Genomic DNA, 15,000 nt, shown 5'->3' with positions numbered 1-15,000 from the left:
TGTTATCTCAGTTCTGGGGAGGGCCGCCCCCTCCCTGCTGCCTTTCAGCCGTCCTGGACAGTGAGTGATGGCCCCTATTAATCACCGACCCCGCGGACTCCGGCGGACACACGCTATCCAAAGGAGAGAGAGATAAGGCAGCATGAACTGCTCGAAGCCGCTCCTATCAATTAATGTCAGCCCATCGCTGGCCCCCATCCTTGCCCGGTCACCCCCTTTTGGGGAAAGTGGGAGCTGAAATAAGTCTAGGAATTGAAAAAGGAAGAGATGTCGGTGGTATGTTGAGGTGAAAGTGTCCTCAGGACGGAAAGGAATGAAGGGGCCTGAGTGGGCTATGCCCTGCCCTCAGCTGCTGGGAGGCCCTCTCGCCTCGGGACCTGGTGCCTTTTTTGGTTCCTTTGCCTTTGAGAGAAGGTCTGCTACCTCCTGCCCCACCTGTTCAGCGGCCAGCTCCGTTGCCTTCTGGCCTGCCTCTCGCAGCAGCCGTCAGTGCACCGAGGCATGCTACCCGTGCCCTGTCTTCTGTCCCTCGTCCAATCACCAGCTGTTACACAGACTCCATTGCTTACAGGGAGGGAGCCTCAGGGAGAAGCCCCCGTGGGTCACGTGACCACAGCAGGCTGGGTTCAGCCTCTCCTCATCCATGCGCAGGGCCAGTGAGGGGAAGTAGTACTCACTGAGGTTTGGCCATTTTTGAGGCTTTTAGCAGGAAAGGAAGTGGTTTGGATGGAAAGAGTTTTCTCAGCTGATTCAACCACCTTGGTGAACAGTGTGCTTGGGGACAGCTCTCAGCACTGGCGATATGACAGTTGGGATTAGACCCATTTTACTGCTCAGCTGGTGAAATGAGGGCACACCCTGAGTCCAGGCTGATGTAAATGGTTTCTTTTTTTTTAATTAAAGTACCAAGGCCAGTGATTGAACCCAGGACCTCATATATGGGAAGCTGGTGCTCAACCCCTGAGCTACATTGGCTCCCTTGAGTTGGTTTTTTGGTTGTTTGTTTGCTTGTTTTTTTGTTTTTAGGAGGCATTGGGAACCGAACCTGGGACCTCTTGTGTGGGAAGCAGGCACTCAACTGCTTGAGCCACATCCACTCCCCTAAATGGTTTCTTTTTTTTTTTTTTTTTTTTTAATTTTTTAATTTATTTAATACCACCCCCCACCGCCCGCCCGCCCACCCGGGTTGTCTGTTCTCTGTGTCTATTTGCTGCGTCTTGTTTCTTTGTCCGCTTCTGTTGTCGTCAGCGGCACGGGAAGTGTGGGCGGCACCATTCCTGGGCAGGCTGCTCTTTCTTTTCACGCTGGGCGGCTCTCCTTACGGGTGCACTCCTTGCGCGTGGGGCTCCCCTATGCGGGGGACACCCCTGCGTGGTGCGGCACTCCTTGCGCGCATCAGCACTGCGCATGGGCCAGCTCCACACGGGTCAAGGAGGCCCGGGGTTTGAACCGCGGACCTCCCATATGGTAGACGGACGCCCTAACCACTGGGCCAAGTCCGTTTCCCTAAATGGTTTCTTAAAAGCGTTTATTATAACAATTGCATTTGGTCGCTAGAATCTTCAGCCTCATTTGTGATTAGCCAGTGTCTCTCCCGTTGGTCCCACCTTCTTGGTCAGTCTGAAGACCCAGGGCCCCAGCTGCCTGTTTCACCCCGTAGGAGGGACACTCTTGTCCCTCAGACTTGCTTCCAGACTTCCTCGAGGTTCCCTCTGATCGCATTTAGGTTCCTGCTTGTTAATGTTTTTCTTAGAATTGCTCAAAGATTGGGAGGATCAAATGAGCTCACACATGCAGAGCTCTGAAGATAGTGCCTGGCAGAGTGGCCACTCACAGGTGAATATGAGCTCTTATTTTTTTGAAGTGTGTGAAACAATAAAGTTTGGGAAACAATGATGGGGATTCTCCATCCTGGCCCCACTTGAGTTCTCAAAAGAGAGGGGCGAGGGGTACTTGCAAAGCCTGAAGACGAAGTTCTGAGGAGTTGGGTTTCCAGAGCTTAAAAAAAAAAAAAGGTGGGGAGGGGTGGGCCAAGGTTATACCCTCAAAACCTCAGTTTGATGTCAATCGTATTGCCAAAGGTACAATATACTTTTCTTTTTTTAAGATTTTATTTTTATATCCCCCCCCCGCCCTCATTGTTTGCGCTCACTGTCTGCTCTTAGTGTTGTTCATTGTATGCTCTCTGTGTCTGCTCATCTTTTTAGGATGCATTGGGAGCCAAACCCGGGACCTCCCATGTGGGAGGGAAGCACCCAATCACTTGAGCCACATATACTCCCTGCTACTTGTGTCTCTCATTGTGTCTCATTGTGTCATCTTGTTGGATCAGCTTGCTGTACCAGCTTGTCATGTCAGCTGCTGCCTTGCTCGTCGTCTTTAGAAGGCACTGGGAACTGAACCCAGGACCTCCCATGTGATAGGCGGTTGCCCAACTGCTCGAGCCACATCCACTTCCTAGTGCTGTTTACTTTTTTGGATTAAGGCAGTGACTTTTCACTACTTACCTAAAACTAAGCATGCTTCTTCAGATAAAGAGGCAACAAGAAGACTTTCCAAAATCTCACCTTTCTAAATCCAGCTTCTGCCTCAGCCCCACCCATTGAACCTGCCCAAATGAAGCCTTTCTTCCTGCATAAACTTTACTGCATCTTTTTTTGTTTATTTTGTTTTCTTGTTTGTTTTTTCACTGCATCCTTTCAAAGTGTGGTTCACTTTGCACTTGACAGAAGGAGAACTCCTTTCCCTAGCAGCCTGTGGTGGCTGACCCATGCTCAACTGAGTGAGGCTGACTGTGAACAAGGGCTGACGGCCCAGAACCTCTGCCCCATTTGGGGCTTGCTGGGGTGTTCTGGAATATGTGTGTCTAGAACTAGTATCCCATTGCCAGTGCAGGGCAGGGAATTGGTGGCATCATTCGACAGAAAATCTCCTCGCCTGTGTAAGGAATGCCCAGCTCCAAGAACTGGCCTGGTGCTGGGAACCAGCGGAAGCACATCCCTGCCGTCAGCAGCTCACGTGGCTGGGCTCGCGATCCCTGCTCTCCCTCTTGCGAGTTCCCCAGGTGTTGCTTACCCTCTGCCTTGTCATACACACCTAGCTGTCTGTTCCTAATTTTCATTTCTTCTGTTAGTTGCCACTTGCTTATTCTGCATCTCTCCCTGCACTCCTGTACATGCACATCCAAAGAGTAATCAAAGTACCAGCTGAGGAAGGCAGGCCATGCAACACGGTGGAGGTGAGCACGAGCTCTAGATGGGGACAGTCTGAATTCAAGCCCTGGCTTTTTCTTACTCTCTGTGTGACCTTAGGCAAGGCACTGGCCTTGTCTGTGCCTCAAAACCCTCAGCGGTAAAGTCAGGATAAAGACACTACCTCCTTGCAGGTAGCAGATGAGCACATGCACTTGGAATGGGACCCAGCACCTAGAAAGCATGCAGGCGTCAGCTGTTAGAAAAAGGCGGTGGTGCAGAAACATCTTTGAGTTAGAAAACTGTGCTCTGGTCCTAGCTCTCTATTCCCCAGATATCACAGCATGTCCCAAACTCAGCCCCTCATCACCTGCATCCCACACTTGATCTGTCTCTGATATTTCCTGTCTCCTTCAGTGGCAGTAGTAGTCTCCCAGTCTCTGCGGGTTCCCCTCTCTAGTCCGCCTTTTCCATGTTGCTGCAGGCGTTTTCACTCTACCATGCCCCTGCTTAGCAACGCTCATGTCCCTCAGCTCCCCAAAGTCCTGGGGTAGAGGGCTAATCCTTGATTCTCCAACCCCTTCCTGCCTTTTCAGCTTGGGATTTCCATCCAAGGCCCGACCCTTTCCTTGGCTCCTTCCCAGCCTTCCTGAACCAGCCCTTGGGCCCAAAGGGAAGCCCTTATCCGTGGATGCGTTATCATGCCTTCCCGGTGTCTCTGTCCTCCAAACTTGAGCTTCCTGAGGATAGAGATTGTGTCGTGCTCACTTTCGAGGCCCCCTTGGAGTTTCAAACTTACTTCTCTGCACTTCAGTGATCTCCAGAGTGACTTTAACTTCTAAATATTATGATCATGTGGCTCACAAATAATCTGGCAAAAAGAAAGGTTCCACAAAGCACTAGAAGTTTCTAAAGAAAACTGGGTATGCAGGCTTTTAAAATGGACCAATGGCAAAACGAAATTCCCTTGTGTAACTTGTCCAGTGAGGGCAATTGCCCTGAGGTTCTTCCGAGCCTCTTCTGTTCCCCTCTCCCCTGTCAGGACGGCTGTCATCCCTTCCTCTAGGGGATGTCATTGCTTCATAGACCGGGGTTTCCTGATGAGGTTGGCCTTGGCGCCCCCCACCCCAGGCGAGAACGAATGCCATCCACCTGCTGCTCTGCACCCCGGGTAACCAGAGCCCGAGGGGCTGCTCCTGGGCTGGCCTTTCTGCCGGGAAGCACCGAGCCCCAGCAGGACAGTGTCAGGCTGTCCCGGGGTGCGGCGCCGGGGGGTACCAGCTCACTGCAGACCCGCCTGTGCCCTCCAGGTGCCCTTCCTCTCAGGGCCTCGAAGGAAGGTGGCCCTGAGTAAACTCTTACTTCTGCCTGCCACCTCCTCTCATTCCCTGGCTTCAAAGAAAACCAGTTTGAAGATTTAAACTTCTCCTGTGTGTCTAATAAAAAGTTCTGCACTATTTAATGCCCCGGCTATCCATTACTGTCGGGAGCTGCCCTCTCCCTCCCAGCGCTCCCCTCCCCGCTGTCGCCCAAACCACGGCAAAGCCATTTGTCACAGTGCTCCCGCCACTGGCTGCGCTTGGCTGTGTCTGAAAGGACAAGCTGCCCACAGGGGAAGGTGGGGATGAGTAAAGGGGCTATGCAAATTGCTGCTTAATCTGCAGAGAAACACCCAGGCTTTGGGGAGACGCTCATTACTTCTTTTAACTGTGATTAACGGGCAAATTAAACCCAGCCCTTAACTCTCTCCTGGCGGGGGACTTGAACGCAGAACCCTGGGCTGCTGAGGATGGAGGGGGGCCTCCTGTCTGTGGTCATGCCCACCGCCATGACCAAGGAGCATCGGTGCTGTCCCTTAGCTTTTCTTTCAGGTGACCCAGCACAACTAACCTTAACTGTGTGGAAGAAAGAACTTTCTTCCCTCTTTCAGGGTTTTCAGCCACTCGTGAAAGAACAAGGCTGGTGGCCCCTGGATGTACCTCCCTCAGTTTTCCCATCCAAAAAGTGGGAGACGGACTTGGCCCAGTCGATAGGGCGTCCATCTACCTCATGGGAGGTCCGCGGTTCAAACCCCGGGCCTCCTTGACCCGTGTGGAGCTGGCCCATGCGCAGTGCTGATGCGTGCAAGGAGTGCCGTGCCACTCAGGGGTGCCCCCCTGCATAGGGAAGCCCCACGCGCAAGGAGAGCCGCCCAACGCAAAAGAAAGTGCAGCCTGCCCAGGAATAGTGCCGCACACATGGAGAGCTGACACAACAAGATGACACAACAAAAAGAAACACAGATTCCCGTGCCGCTGACAACAACAGAAGTGGACGAAGAAGAACACACAGCAAATAGACACAGAGAACAGACAACTGGGGCGGGGGGAGGGGAGAGGAAAAAAAAGTGGGAGAGGGAGCAGATGTGGCTCAAGCGGTTTAGCTCCTGCTTCCTACATGGGAAGTCCCTCGTTCGATCCCTGGTGCCTCCTAAAAACAAAAGCAAAACAACAAGCAAACAAACACACGCAAAAAAAACAACTCAAGGGAGCCGATGTGGCTCAGTGGTTGAGCACTGGCTTTCCACATACGGGGTGCGGGGTTCAGTCCCTGGCCCCAGTACCTAAAAAAAAAAAAAAGTGGGAGAGCCCCTTAGACCTGAAAACATGCAAGGGTCAAAGTGGCTTTAGCCACAAACTTGAGTTCCTAGTGGAACCAGCCCCAAACCTTGTGCTCGGAGTCTGTGTTTCAGGAGCTTTCAGATGTTCAAATCTGAAAACAATGACCTTGAGGTCTAAAACCCAAACCCGGGAAAGTGAGGAAGGAGCAAGAACAGGGGAGGCAGGGGCAGCTGAGCATTTTTGTGAGGAGTGGAGAAAATGGGAATCATTTTGCTGCAGGTTACGCATACTGTGAACACTCAAGTTAGAAGGATCAAGGCCCCAAGCACGGCCCTTTGTTCCTTACTGTCTTTGGGGAATACGTAGCCACCCTGAGACCTAAGTCACCTCTAGCAAATGGCAACGAGTGAGACGGGGCTGTGGTAGAGGAGCTGTTTGAAATCCAGAAAATGGGAGAACTCTACCCGGAGTGCGGGGAGGTAGAAATGGAGGCCAATGTACAGGTGGCGGGTTGGGGTGGAAATCCTATAGGGCCTCCCCAGTCAGGTTTCCCCTAAGCCTGAGTGATTAGGAGGTGAAAGATGACATGCCACGGTGACAGGCTGTCTGTCAACTCGACAGGACCGAGGAGAGACACAGCCCCATGTTTTATTTTGTCATCAAGTCCATCAGCAGGTCTGTCATCGAAAGCTGGCCTGACAGCACTCTCAACGACTCAGCGCTCTTCTCTAAACTCCTGCAGTCCAGTCCACCATCTATTAAAACATCCTGGGCTGTCAGGGATATTAAAAGGCTCTGTCACTCCTTCTTAAAACAGTCATAAATACAGTGGACACTAGCATTTGGGCAGGATCCCGGTGTCGAGTGGGAAGAGGCAGCCGCAGGTACACCTGCCTTTCTTGACAGCCCAGGCCTGGCCCTGCCCAAACAGGAAGGCAGGCACTTATCTCCCTGTTCTCTCTTGATGCGAGATCAGGGTGTGAGCCGGCCCCGCCACCTCCCAACTTCTGCCGATACCCGACATTTTGAAACAATTGTTCTTGAACGTAGCAGATACATAGCCTTTGTGAGTGCCACAGCAAGTCTCAGCTGATATCGGGGCCCTGGCACCCCTGGACCACACCTGTTCCAAATGTCTTGTCAATGGAATCTGGTCCCTCGGCCTCCCCAGGGAGTGGGGGCAGGGAAAGAAAGGTAACAAGAGGCCTAATTTTTTTTCTTAAGATTATTTTTATATTTTATTTATTTTATCTCTCTCCCCTTCCCACCCCCGTTGTCTGCTCTCTGTCCATTCACTGTGTGTTTTCCTGTGTCTGCTTGCATTCTTGTCAGCAGCACTGGAAATCTGTGTCTCTTTTTGTTGCATTATGTTGCTGCATCAGCTCTCCATGTGTGCAGTGCCTGGGTGGGCTGCCCTTTTTTTTGCGCTGGGTAGCTCTCTTTATGGGGTGCACTCCTTGTGCATGGGGCTCCCCTACACGGGGAAGTCCCTGCATGGCAGGGCACTCCTGGCGCGTATCAGCACTGCGCATGGGCCAGCTCATCACACAGGTTAGGAGGCCCTGGGTTTTAACCCCGGACCTCCCATGTGGTAGGTGGATGTTCTATCAGTTGGACCAAATCCGCTTCCCAGGAGGCCTAATTTTGTCTTCTGTGATGGAGTTTGCCTACTTCCCCTCTTCTAGGGAGTCAGAAACTGGCCTGAAGCTTCCCAGGTAGACTCCCCAGAGTGCAGGTTGGAGTTTGTAATCTTGCTGATTGGGGTGCCCCAGTTAACCGAATCCTTACATCTCTCCAAACTATAGAATCACAACTCTTTTGGCCAAGAGTTGCTAGCTCCTAAAGAGGGAAGCCCCTTCGTTGGCACGTCTGAAAGAAGAAAACAATGTCTCCTGCCCCTTGCCTGGTGCTGGTCCCACTTTTCAAGAGCATCCCATTTGGGAAGGAGCACGTGCCTCTGGCTTGCGGCAGGCACAATGAGGCAGAGCCAGACACCAGCTGCGATCTCCTGGCAAATTCTAACTCTGGGTCCCGTCTCGGTCCCTGAGGCTGGGTATTCACCAAATGCCTAGTGCGCGGCAACACCTTCAAGCCCCATCCAGAATCTTCCGTGCTGACATCAGGACCCCGGCGTCTCGGGTTCTGCCCACCCCGTGCTCAATGGCAAAGATCACTTCCTGTCCCAGTATTTTCATTTAGCTTTGCATACTTTGAAAATACGGACGATTTTTGTTTTTTGCTTTGCAAAATAGTAACCTTCTCAGTAGCTTTCTTCAAATATATCATGTCAAGAAGTGCCAGAATTTTATTCTTTTTTTCTACAATATTTATCAAATGCTTACCGACTCCACAGGGCAGGCCAGGAGGCGGTAAACAATGGCCCTGATTTGTACCTGAAATCAGGAAGCCCTTTCTGACCACAAAAGGTGCCCCACAAGGGACAGGTGGAAACGTCACCATCACAGAAGGTCTTGGGCTGATGCTGGATCAATATCTGGCTGGGATGCTACCGAGGGTGGAAGGTTCGGGGCACTTGGTCTGTCCAGACACTGGACAAGGCCCAGCAGCTGTTTGCCAGCTGCCTTCCATGTGGCCGTCTTGCAGTTTAATCCCAGATGGTCGGACCCCTCACCCTCAAAGGTCACAGGGCCAGCTGCAAGGTTGTAAGTGGGCCCTTCTTCGCCTGGGTAGACCCCAGGCAGTGTCTGCGACCCAGCAGGCAGGATGCTCCGAGGAAATGGTGAGCGAGAGATGAAGCCGAGAGTTCCCACCAGCCCCTCTGGCTTCCCTCGGGCCTCTCCCTCCTTCTCTTCCCATTTTCACGTGCCTTTCATCCTCCCTCCCTCTTTTGCTCTCTTCACCCACCCACAGACCCTTACCCTCCCCCCACAGCCTCCCTCATCTCCATGGTGATAAAAGGGGGGGCGTGCCCTGTATTTTTAGTGGCTCCATAATAGCCCCTTTCTCTGGAGACACAGGGGCTGCCTGTGGAACTAATCTCCCCCTGCCCGTCAGCTCACAAAGGGCCAGGGAAGCCCCTCCCGCAGCCCGGCGCCCTCGGTGACCCGGGCCTGTTTCCGGGTGCGGCTCGAGCGCTCCGGGGCCTGCAGCTGGGCCCCTCTCAAGGGATCCTGCACACAGGCAGGGTCGCCCCGGCTGACCTCCCCCGAGGACAGAGGTCAAGCCCCCTCTGGGGTCTCTGATGGGATTGGAAGGCAGCTAAAGGGGGGGGGAGAGGGCTGGGGGCCTGGGGGAGGGGACCTTTGCTTTTAATATAGAATTAAAAGACCCCCTGTGCCTCCCTGACTGCTTGTCTCAGGCTGGGTCCCCTGGCCTAGGACCCATCCTTGGGAACCAGGGCGTCTTAGAAACAGGCTCAGCCCTCTCCGATGGGCTTGGTCAAACCTGAGCAGGGAGTATTAGAGTCATAAAATCCCAGCACGGGAAGTGGGAGAAACTATAGGGCAGCCGAACATAGAGTCACCCTGGCTCTGGGACACCCACGGCCTCGATTTGCTTGTCTGCAAAGGGGGAGTGATAACAGCTCCAGCCGCAGGCAGGCATTGTAAGAAGGCGTGAGGTAAGGCGCACGGCACGGTCCCAGCACGCTGCCTGGCTCCTGTGCCTCCGCAGGTACTGGCGATGCCTTCGCCGCTCCTGGATGAGGCTGGAAGGCATTCTCAGGCCTCAGGATGGTCAGCTTAGCTCAGACCAGGGCATTCTCATCTCAGCAGCTAGGGGGGGCCGGAGGAGGCTCTGTCCTCGGACAATATTCGAGGCAGAGTGGTAGAGTGGGTGGGAGTGCAGGCTGGGGAGTCCGACTGGCTGGGGCTGAATCCCGCTCCACGGCCTGCTGGCCGCCAGATCTGTTTTCACGCCGCAGAATGGAGCAGCCACGGCTCCTGGTGCGCAGGGTTGTTAGGAGACCAAGTGCGTAAGCCAGGCCCATCACCCACGCCGTATAAATGTTAGTTATTATTACTGATATTAGTATTAGGCCTCTGTGGACCTGATTTTCCAGAGCATTGAACACTTCAAATATTCAAAGCCTTTGTCCCTCCAGGTCCCCTCTCTTTTTCCATGTCATGCCTTGTGTTCTGATTTCTGGTAAGGAATAATAATAGGTGATGACTCTGACTTGCCTGGTTGGTGAAAAAAATACACATTTTGCCCATGGAGACAGTGGCTTTAAACAAGGGACACAGCCAACCCGGAGGGGAGTAATTGGCCCCAGATAAAACAAAGCCGAGGGAGAGGCAGGAGTTAGGAAAGGTCGAAGGCAGCCCGGTGGGAGCTGGCGACAGCTCTCCTAACCTGCTCAACTTATTACGGGAATCATTTCAAGAGATAATTTAATGTCCTCCCTCTGTGACCCTGTTCACTCCTGAAGGGAAGAAAAAATAAACAAACCCAACCACCCCAACGAACACATGCTTTATGAGAACAGCACTGGCTTGTTTTTAATGGCACAATTATCAATATAACTGTCCCGGCACCTCCCCACATCTGATCACTGGTGAGTTATGGGCCTAGAATTCCGATTGCTGTTCCCATTATCACAGACATTTCCAGACAGTCCTGACGGGAAGAGAGAACCTGCGTTTCAGATGAGGGAGGACGCTGGGACTACAGCCGGGGCCTGCAACCCAAATGTGGGGCAAGCAGAATTTGGGGAGCAAGGCCGAGGGAGGAGTGAGAGGGTGAGAAGTATCTGGGCTGGGAGGGCCCCTGGGGGGGTGGAAAGAACTTTGGACTGAGAGTGTGGGGGCCTCACTTCAACCTGGCTTTTCCCACCCCCATGTGGGAAATCTCTCCGCCCAAGTCTCTTTTCTTCCTTGATCTCACTTTCTTCACCTATAAAATAGGAATTTTTTAAAAGTATTTTTGCTTCCTTAGTCCTTTTTTTTTTTTTTAAGAATTATTTCTCTCCCCCTGGCCCCCGTTCCCCCTGTTGTCTGCTCTCTGTGTCCGTTCGCTGTGTGTTCTTCTGTGTTTGCTTGTATTCCCTTTAGGTAGCTCCAGGAACCGACCCTGGGACATTCCAGAGCGGGTGGGAGAGAAGCGATTACTCTCTTGCACCACCTCAGCTCCCTGTTCTGCTACATCTTCTTATTTTCTCTCCTTTGTGTCTCTTGTTGTGTCATCTTGGTGCGCCAGCTCTCCATGGCAGCCAGCATTTCTGTGCAGGGCTGCGTTCCCGCGTGGGCCAGCTTGCTGTGTGGGCCAGCTTGCCCTCACCAGGGGGCCCTGGACATCGAACCCTGGACCTCCTATGTGGTAGATTGGAGCCCAGTTGGCTGAGCCACATCCATTTCCGGCTTCCTTTGTCCTTGATAAGCACTTATACTATGACACACACTGCCCTAAATGTTTTACATTAGCATTTACCCCAGTTAGTTCTCATAGCCCAATATGATAATACTATTTTAATCCCCACTTAAAAGACAAGGAAACTCAGGCTCTGAGAATTTAATTGACTGGCCCAAGGTCACCCGGTTGCTTTACAACCTCCATTTGTCTGGCTCCAGGGCCCAAGCCCCTCTCCTAGGCTAGGCTGCCCTCCAGCAGCAGTGACCCCATCCCACTCTCCAGGCAGGATGGGGACAGCCAGGCCAGGCCAGAGCAGAACAACACACGAGCGAGAGTATCAGAGGTCTTTCAAGGTGTCAGGGAGGTTGGGGCAGGGCCTACCAGAGCAGGCCGGCAACAGGCAGCATCATCCCAAAGGGGGCAGAATCGCGCGACAAGCAGGCCATGCAGGGCGAGCTCATGTTAGAGGAGGCCTGCAGCTGGGCCTCCCTTCCGGGTATTTCACTTGACAGTTGTGGCTAGGCAATGACGAGGAAGAATATTCTGCACTTCTGAGCCTTGCCCAGTGTGTTCTTCATTCTGATCTGCTGGGTCAGCCTCAGAGGCTCTGGTTCACTGGAGGGGGCGGGCCCTGCTGTTTCCTGCCACCCAGGGCCCTGGGACCAAGGGCTTGTAGCCAGGGGGTGCGAGATCCCTGGGAGAAGCCCCTCTGCGGCTCTGGGTGTTTGGCCACAGAAGGAAGTTGATGGAGCTGGCAGGAGGGCACAGAGGTGCCCGGAGGTGGGCAGGGGCAGTGGAAGGCAGGGAACAGGCCTCCCCTCCTCCTGGGCTCAGTTCCGGGGAGGGTTTGCGGGCAGCAAGGGCGGCCTCAAGGCGGCGGCCCAGTCTGCTGCTTGGTATTCCACTCAGGCGCCCGCTGTCACGTCCTGCCTTGTGGCTCCTCTGCCGGCAGGGCCTCCTCCCCCAGCCCAGCTTGGGCCATGCATTATCCTCGCAAGATTGAGGAGCTAATGGAGGCAATCGGCGCCCCAGGGTGGGGCGGTGGGGGGAGCCGCTCCAGCCCCTAGACCCCTGCAAGCTCGAGGAGGGCAGGACAGTGCTAGTTGGCTCCTTTGACCACCCTGAGATTGGGGTACACTTGAGGGGGTCTCTGGCACTGGGGAGGGGCTCTCGGTGCCCCTCTGGGAGGGATCTGGACTTCAGCCTGGAGGCAGCATTGCAGCGATCTCTCCCCTCCCTTGGCATCCAGGGTCCCTGGGGGGAGACCTCAGGCACTGCAACTCCTGAAGGAGTTGTTTGCTTCCTTTGGGGCGAGGGGTGCCCCTGTGCCTAGCCCACCCCCTCGCCCGATTGCCAGCTGGCCAGCGCTGGAGCCAACCCTCCACTGCCCATTGTTCCTCAGCGCCCCTCCCACGAGGGGGGTGCTCAGCCGCCCTCCCCTAGGTCAGGAGCACAGGGCAGCCCCTCCCCTCCCTGGCTTCAAAGGCCCAGGAGGCGAACCCTGGCCATGGTGGGGCCTCCCATCTGGGGGCGGTGAGGGGCGCAGCTGCCCCAAAGCAGCATTCAGCTGCTCCCTGGGAGTGAGCAGAGCAGGCCAGGAGGTGATCCTGGGCATGTAGGAGGTCAAACAAGGGCGGGCCCGAGGCAGAAGGCCTGGGAAAAGGCCAGGGACCGGGGAGAGGCAGGATGTAATTGTACTCCCAATAGCAGCGAGTATTTCTTGAACACTCCCTGTGTTCCAGGTGCTGCTTTTACCACTCTGGTGGTACCAGCATGATGTCATTCCATCCCCACAGGAGCTGGGTGCTCCACTCTACATTGCATTGATGGACAAAATAAGGCTTGGAGAGGGAAAGTAACTCACTGGGTTCCCGGAGAGGATCCGAACAGGCTTTGGACTTACATTGTCTGACTCAGGAGACTGGCCACAAACTGCGTCCTGGGCACCCATCTCTAAAGTACTCATCCACCTTCATACACATTTGCAAAATGTGTGCTTCTTGCCAAAGAGCATCCAGGGATCCAAGAGGCAACTCTTCCCCTGGGCCCACAAACACAGGACTTTTTTTCTCTCTTTCCAGCCCTTCTTCCCTTCCAAGCTTCTTCCCAGGGGAACGTGCTCTCCCTCCTGCCCCATATGCTCCCAAGATGGCCCATACTGCCTACCTTGCCTCCCTGGGGATGGAAGGGCCCAGGCTCCCCCTCCCCCAGGTACTGTAATTTGAGGGGCTGCCCAACTGGAATGGACCCAGGGCCTCCCCAGACTGCCCTCCCACCACAGCGAGTTAGCTGGCCTCTGCCCTCTGCCCTCTCCTGCCATTAACCCTGTCACCTGCCGGACATCGGCCCCTGGGCCCAGTCTGTCATCCGTGGCCCAAGATGGATGGGGGGCTCTGGGAAGCATAAGCGGTGACCCCTTAATGAGATCGGGGGGTGGGGGGTAGGGCTCTGTGAGGCAGCAGGGCCAGGTGGGCCATCACCGCCCTTGTGGATCGTGGCCCATTTTCCCTCTGAGGAGGGGACGACAATGGCATCAGGACCTTCAGCACAGGCTTGGGAGTCACTGGATTCTTTGGCCAACCCCACACCCCCATCCTCCCTCCCCTCCACTGGAAAACTGGAGGGAAAAAATGACCCTCCTCCCCTTATTCCTTGTCCTTGGCACTGTGAGCCCAGCTCCTGGGGAAGACACACAGACTCAAAGATTCCCTAGGAAACAGGAGACCAGCTGCCTGGGGCAGCCCCATCTCAGGCCGGGGAGACCCCATGTCTCCTATGAGCAGACAAATTGCCAGGAGGGAGCCATTGGGCGGGGAGCTGTCTGTAGAGTGGGAAGCACCTTCAGGGGTGCAAGGAAAGGGGTGCTGTTGAAGTAGGCAAAGGTGAAACACTGGAGAGAGTGTTGGGTTGGGCCCTCGCTACCCTCTTCTCCCATGGCAATTCTCTGCTATGGAATTTTCAAAGAAAGTGATGCTAGAAAGCATCAGTTCTAACCATTTGTCATACAGGTGAGGAAACTGAAGCCTAGAGAGAAGAAGACACTCACCCAAATGAGCAGCAGAGCCAGAGCTGGAATCCAGGAGACCTCTAGCTCAAGAGGCTCGCTGTAGCATTGCAGCACACCCCTCCTTGCTCCTTACCCTGGAAGAAGATATAACAGCTGCTAAAATAGTTATTCCTAGACTTGACTGAAGGGGCTTTCCCTGTCCCCGCCCCCCTCCAACACACACAGAACGCACCGCCCAAGGACTTCCAGTAGGTTGGGAGATGGGCTTGGGGGGTGGGGGGGATGGTGAAGGTCCTTCCTGTTCATCCTAGCCCAAAATGGGGAATCATGTACTCACTGAGCACATGGATGAGGTGGGATGAAAAGGGACTCCTTGAGTTCATTTTGTGTGTGTTTTGTTTTGTTTTGTTTTTTTTCCCCATAAGAGTAAGGAGAAGCACCAAGTTGGTGCCAGCAAAGGTTGATTGCGAGACCCTTTGGCTGCTTCTTTTACCATTGCCCACTGCCTGTCCTTCCCGGGGACCCTTCCCTTGGTTCTGCCTGCCATGATTCGTGTTTTCCTTCACTGCTGCCTCTGGCAGGCTGGGCAGGATATGGTGATGTGGCATCAGGAGGTGTGGGCGTCAGGAGGCTTGAAATCTGGTCCCACTTCTCAGCTCCTCCACCTCCTGCCCTCATGAAAGCTGTCTGTTAAAACTTTTACCAGGGGGGAAAACGGACTTTGGCCCAGTGGTTAGGGCGTCCGTCTACCATATGGGAGGTCCGCGGTTCAAACCCCGGGCCTCCTTGACCCGTGTGGAGCTGGCCATGCGCAGCGCTGATGCGCGCAAGGAGTGCCGTGCCACGCAGGGGTGTCCCCCGCGTAGGGGAGCCCCACGCGCAAGGAGTGCAC

The sequence above is a fragment of the Dasypus novemcinctus genome, chromosome 21 (assembly GCF_030445035.2).
Source record: "Dasypus novemcinctus isolate mDasNov1 chromosome 21, mDasNov1.1.hap2, whole genome shotgun sequence".
NCBI lineage: Eukaryota > Metazoa > Chordata > Mammalia > Cingulata > Dasypodidae > Dasypus > Dasypus novemcinctus.
This window is presented reverse-complemented; position numbering follows the sequence as displayed.